We start from the raw sequence: 6,924 nt of genomic DNA on the forward strand, positions 1-6,924 counted from the left end.
CTTGATGAAATCTTACTCTTTTAATCACAATAGCATGGCAATAACATGTTATCGCGCCGGATGAAGAAAAGCATCTGTAATGAGTTCTTTAATGTTTAATTACCTCAATTGTCAAACAGTGTTTGTTTTTGTATACATTTACTGCTATCAATTGACTACAGTAGTCATCTGGATGCTTGGGACTTGCATATATTCTGCTGCACTTGAAACATCAAGAAGTATTTTTCCTTGTTTTTTGGAACAATTGGTGAACTTCACATTCCTGAATATATGCATTACTATTCGGTATAGGTCTAGGCGGCTCTTCGTATTTTACAACTCCTTATCATGCCCCTCTAATATTTCTGTAGGTGGCCATGAACTCAGTAAATCATCAGGAAATGCCTTTGCTGCGGCTCACCTATGGCCTTGTTTGTCCTGCAGGTTAGTGAGCAGCATTAGGAGGAGGAGCTCAAGCAGGCCACGACGACGCACCACTGCAACAGCAGGTAGCACGTCCATCTCCCTCTCCCTATGCTGCCAATCCTTTTTGTTTATTTAAAACTAGGTCCAATCAGCACACAAATTGACTGTCTATTCTATCAAAAATCAGTTTACAACTCTACAGAATTGTGTTGATGGTCATTAGTAGAGAGAGGGAGAGAAAAACAAGATTCCATGGTTGATGTTTGTCAGCTCGTTAAACAGCTTGCTTTCTGCTAATGGCCCATTAGGTAGAGTAGCTATGCACCTGGTGGTGGTCATGGCCTTGCTGCTTCATCAGTTTTTTTCCTTTGGGTCATTAGCTAGCTATGTTATGCATGTGGTTTTTAATTTGCAAGAAAGAATTTCTGTCCTTGTTTTTCATTTCCTTGCACTAGCCAAATTCATCCTTTTTAATACTAGAACTAGCACATCATCAGCGTAATAATACTTGTTAGATTTTGAGTATGCCACTGCTGCTAAAACAACAACAACAACCAAGTTGCTGCAGTCAATTAAATTAGCCTACTGCCTAATCTATTAATTGTTGCTCTTCCACTGTTTCGGTATCTCTTGGTTTGCAGTGGTACAACTATATGATGAATACACATCATGATATATACTTGATGAATCTGCCTGCTACATCTCAACTTGTGTATCTGTTTCAGTATCTCTTCCACTTGGTATCTGTTTTCTTGTATCTCATTTTAACTAGTTGGAGAACAAAAAGCATGGTACTAGCAAGCTCAATTTGTGTTATCATTCATCTGTTGTAACACTGAATTTGGTCTATTAACATGGCATTGATTTTGTGCTGCAGATTTGGAAGCTGGGAATCTGGGGAATGCGAAGTTGAAGAGACCTGGAGTATGTAGACTGTGATTGCCATTGTATATGTGTTATATGATGATGTAACACAATGATTCTGCTATTGTATCTTTGTTGTGTGATGTATCAAACTGATTCTGGCTGTTATGTGAAGTACTACGTGTGTTCTCTATCTGTTCCCATTTGAATGTTGGTGATTTATTTACTAGCAAATTGAAATTTAAAGAAAAGGACCTTGACAATTGGGACCCACTTACTAGAAGAACCTGACAATTGGGACCCATCTAAATAGTGGACCCATCTTAAAAAAAATACTTGAACTGCTCAGCCAAAATGGCCATGGCCCAAAAATAAAAAGGCTGCGATGTTGGGCTTGGCCCATGAAGCTAACAAAAATTGACAGAAAAATACACTAAATTGGCTGAATTAATGGGCTTGGCCCATATAAACACCCAATTGGACTAGGCCGATTCTAATTTTTGACCTTTTCAATTGGTCGCAATTTTGCCACGTCAGATTGCCACGTCGAATCCGACGTGGCCTGGGCAGACAGCCAGTGACCAAAACAAAAGGTCATGGGTTCAACGACCTTCTGTTTTGGTCGTAAACTTCTACAACCTTTTCACAGAGAAGGTCGTTAATTTCAGTTTACGACTGCCAGCTTTTGACCATCTGTTTTTGGTCAAAAAAAGGTCGCAAATGAAAATCAATGACCTTTCAGGGACCAATAGTGAGGGTCACAAGTTGACATATTTCTTGTAGTGATTTACCGCACGTGAAATACCATGTGTGCATGAAAAATTGCATCATTTATTGGGACGAGCACGCGGAGTCTACCATATGTCCAGTGTGCAGCGTCACTCGATACAAGAAGAGGAAGAAAGCTCCTCGAAAAGTGGTGTGGTACTTTCCGATCACTCCTCGTCTGCAGCGGTATTTCGCGGACCCTAAGGTAGCAAAGCTCCTGCGTTGGCACACGGATAGGGAGGAGAAGAAGCGAGAAGATGACGCAAATGATCCGGAGATAAATAAAAAAGACAAGATGCTGAGTCACCCTAAGGATTTGAGCCAGTGGAAAGCATTGAACTTCGAACACCCAGAATTTGGGAACGATCCAAGGAACATCATGCTGGGCGTGAGCACCGATGGAGTCAATCCGTTTGGCAGCCAGAGAAGCACACATAGCACCTGGCCTGTGTTTGTGTGGATGTACAACCTTCCCCCCTGATTGTGCATGAAGAGGAACTACATTCACATGAGTATGCTAATTGAAGGGCCGAAACAACCAGGGAACGACATCAATCTGTATGTGGGGCTGCTGAAAGAGGAGCTAGACACGATGTGGAAAATGCCAGCCAATACGTGGGACGCCGCAGAGAAAGAATATTTCCCTATGAGAGCCGCACTGCTCACGACGGTGCAGGACTATCTCGGTTACGGATATGTCGCGGGGCAGGTGGTCCACGGATTTTCTGGATGCGTCAGGTGCATGGATGACACAACGTATCGCCAGCTAGATAGAGATCCTGGGTCTTTGAAAACCGTGTTCATGGGACATTGAAGGTGGCTTCGCAACGATGACTCATGGAGGAAACGCAAGGATCTGTTCGATGGTGAAACCGAAACCCGAAGACGCCCGCGTACGAGGAGCGGAGAGGAAATAGACGAGCTGTTGAAAAATTGGAAAGATTGCCCACTGCCGGGAAAGAAGCAAAAGGCACCAGAGCTGGGAAAGAAGCGAAAGGCGCCAGAGCCGCTGCTGAAGGTATGGAAAACGAGGTCTGTTTTCTGGGACTTGCCGTACTGGAAGATCCACCGTGTGCCTCATAGCCTTGATGTCATGCATATCACGAAGAACGTGTGCGAGAGTCTGCTTGGTACCCTGCTCAACATGCCAGAGAGGACCAAAGATGGGCTGAAAGCAAGGGCAGACTTGAAATCAATGGGCATCAGGGAGGAGCTTCACGCTAATGATGATGATGATGAGGCGAAGCAGGACACGGAAAGTCGTCGCAAAGGGAAAAAGGCCAAGAAGACCGGAAATGACTTCCCTCCCGCGTGCTTCACTCTAAGTCAGGAGGAGATCGATCGGTTTTTCACCTGCCTCGTAGGAGTAAAACTTCCTTACGGTTACGCGGGGAAGATAAGCAGATACCTAGACTCAGCGAAGCAGAAGTTCAGCGAGATGAAGTCTCACGTCTGTCACGTGCTGATGATGCAGATACTTCCAGTTGCAATCCGTGGGATCATGGACGCGCACGTCCGTGAAACGTTATTTGGCCTATGCAACTTTTTCGACGCCATCTCCCGGAAGTCGGTTGGCGTGAGGCAACTCAGAAGGCTACAGGAAGAGATCGTGGTGATACTATGCGAGCTTGAGATGTACTTCCTGCCCGCATTCTTCGACGTTATGGTGCATCTGCTGGTCCATATCATGGAGGATATCATCCAACTCGGGCCGACGTTCCTGCACAGCATGATGCCGTTCGAAAGGATGAATGGTGTCATCAAAGGATACGTTCGCAACATGTCACGTCCAGAGGGAAGCATAGCCAGGGGCTTTCCGACCGAAGAGTGCATCTCCTACTGCACGAATTATCTAGGCATCAAGAACCCCGTTGATCTGCCCGTCAACAGGCACCTCGGCAGGCTCGCTGGATGGGGTCACCGTGAGGGTCGCCGCGAAATGCATGTCGACTTCGAGGGTCGGCTCGCCGACTTTGAAAGTGCAAACCTAGTCGCGCTACAACACATAGACGTGGTCGATCCTTGGGTGGTAGAGCACAAAACCTTTATTGAGAAGATGTACAATGACCGAGGCCAACAGAGGACGGACGGAGATATAATCAAAGAGCACAACTCATGTTTCACGCGTTGGTTCAAGCAGAAGCTTCTGTCGTACCCTTTACATGAGGATTCTTCCGCGGAAGAACAACTCATATTCGCCTTGTCACAGGGCGCCGAGCACAACCTGATTACGTATGAGGCGTACGATATCAAAGGCTACACATTCCACACCGAGGGAAAGGACATGAAGAGCGATGGTTATCAGAACTCCGGGGTAACGATGGAATCCTACACCGGTAATGACAAGGACAGATACTACAGAAGGATCGAGGAGATCTGGGAGCTGAGCTACGCTGGAGAGAAGGTCCCGATGTTCCGTGTCAGATGGGCCAAGAGCGTCCTAAAAGAAGACCGGTATTTCACCACCATGGTTATACCCGTCGCCAAATCCAAGACCGCGGGCGCAAACGTCACCGCGAAAAATGAGCCATGGGTACTGGCTTCCCAAGTGGACCAATACTTCTTCATTACCGACCCGTCAAAGCCCAGTCGTGTTGTCGTGAGGAGAGGCAAAAGGAAGATCATCGGAATGGATGGAGTCGCCAATGAGCAAGACTTCGACAAGTATGGCGACCCGAAGATGGAACATGACGACGACGATGAAGTACCAGCATACACCACAAGAAGAAGCAGGACCACCCTACCTAAAGGGCGTCCGTTCAAGAGAAGAACTCCATTTGTGAAAAATAAGGGCAAGAAGATTGTGAACAGATAGCTAGCTAAGATCAATTGTATTTAAATTGTAGCCTTTATTTCTCCACTGTCTGCATCGAGTACGCCAACGGGTTGGCCGGGATCGCCACTGCATATAAATTTTTGTATGTGAACTATTAAATGAATAATACATATGAAAAAATAAATTTATATCCCGGAAGTTTACTTAAATGATAAGTACTTAAATGTAATAATTTATTTAGTTAATATTAATTCACAAATGAAGGGTAATAATTTATTTAGTTAATATTAATTCACAAACTGAACCAAATACTAATGGCGCACGGCTAGGGGGTGCGCCATTGCTATCCAAAAAAAAAGGTTACTAATGGCGCACCGCCAGGAGGTGCGCCATTGCTATTAATTTTTTTTACTAATGGCGCACCGCTAGGGGGTGCGCCATTGCTAACCCTCCCCCCAACTAAAATCCCCAATCTCTTTCTCTCTCAGCCCCCCCACACTGCCTCACCTCACCCGCGCCGCCCCCGTGCTCGCTGCCCCCGCCGCCGACCCCCACCGCCCCCGCCGCACCCGACCACCACCCCAACGCCCCGGCGCCTCGCTGCCCGTCGCCCCACCGCCCCCGACGCCGACCCCCACCGCCCCCGACCCCCACCAGACCGTCGCCGCCCCCAAATCTCTCTCTCGCTCCCGGCGGCGGCTGCGGGCGAACGGCGGATCCACCGGCGGAAGGCGAGCAGAGAAGCCACAGGGAGAAGGCAAGAAGGTGCGTGCGCAGCATTCCCCTTCCCGCCCCTCCTCCATGGTTCCCTAGAACGGTCGACGATCTACTCCTGCTGATCCCGTGGAACCCTCATGCTTGAATTGTCTGAAATCTCGTTCCTAGGGTTTGGAAGAAGGCAATCCGCGAGTCTGCCCGCAGAAGGCTAGCCGCGAGTCCACCTGCAGAAGGCTAGCAGCGAACCCACTGGAAGAAGGCCAACCGAAGGTGCGTTCCTCTCTGATATGCTTCATCTCCTGTAAAATGTAATATTTGCTGCCTTGTTGTGCGATGACCCTGCATGCTACTATGTTCTTTGGTGTAGATAGCTGATGTGACTTAAATTTGTTGCATAGCACTGTTATCTGCATTTATCCTGATTACCACAATAAATTCGTTGGAGCCTAGATGTCTGAATCTGCATAATAATCCCCTTAACCCCATAAACACACTTTTGGATCTGTTTGAACCTATGTGAAGTAGCTGGAGCTGCCGTACTGTTGTCTTTTATTTCTCCAATGTCATTTAGTGTGTGTGCTTTACTGTTACTTGTTGGCTCCATCTTGCAAGTTCACTGACATTGTTGTAGTCTAAAAAACAATTAACTGAAACTGCTGTAGTCTGAAACTGTCAGGAGTTGGTAATTATCGGCAACTGTTGTGGTCTTGTAGATAAGTGTGAAAGATGATTACACACAACCTTGGTATGGAAAGCATTGATTTCATACTATTCTCATTGATTCAGATAATGCAGTACTATATGATGAGTGACGAATAACCTGAATTGTGATGCTTGTGCGTTGACGTGGTGCAGGAGGAGTTTCAGTTGGCGCTTTTCAAAACCAGTAAGAAGGAGAGTTTGTTTGCTGATCGAGTAAGTCCACATATAGTGCTGCTCCTACTCCTCTGGTATACATGTTCTGCTCCTACTCCTCTGGTATTCGAAAATCTCTATATGCTAGTACAAATGTGCGAGGGAACACTATAGTGCTATTTTTGTAAGTGAACTGGTAATGTGAGTGAGCTACCAAGTACACGTGCACAGTTTATTCTATTGCTTTACTTTAGTAGTGGAAGTAGTACTACTTTCTGTGACCAAATAAGCTTAATAGGTTAATAAAAAGGATGGCAGCTTCATTCTTTTCCAAACTAATACTGTATAATTCTCTGTGCCGGGTTCTGCATTGTATACTCCACTAAAGATACTAACACCCTAGTTGCATATACCAGCCTTCTAACACACTAGTTGAAACATAATCTTTGTGAACTACTACTTTCCTACTACTGCTGTGATTGTTCCACAATTGTATCTTGAATCATCAGCCCCCTGTGCCATTTTGATCTTCTGGACAT

This window comes from Aegilops tauschii, chromosome 7 (genome assembly GCF_002575655.3).
Source record: "Aegilops tauschii subsp. strangulata cultivar AL8/78 chromosome 7, Aet v6.0, whole genome shotgun sequence".
Classification (NCBI taxonomy): Eukaryota; Viridiplantae; Streptophyta; class Magnoliopsida; order Poales; family Poaceae; genus Aegilops; species Aegilops tauschii.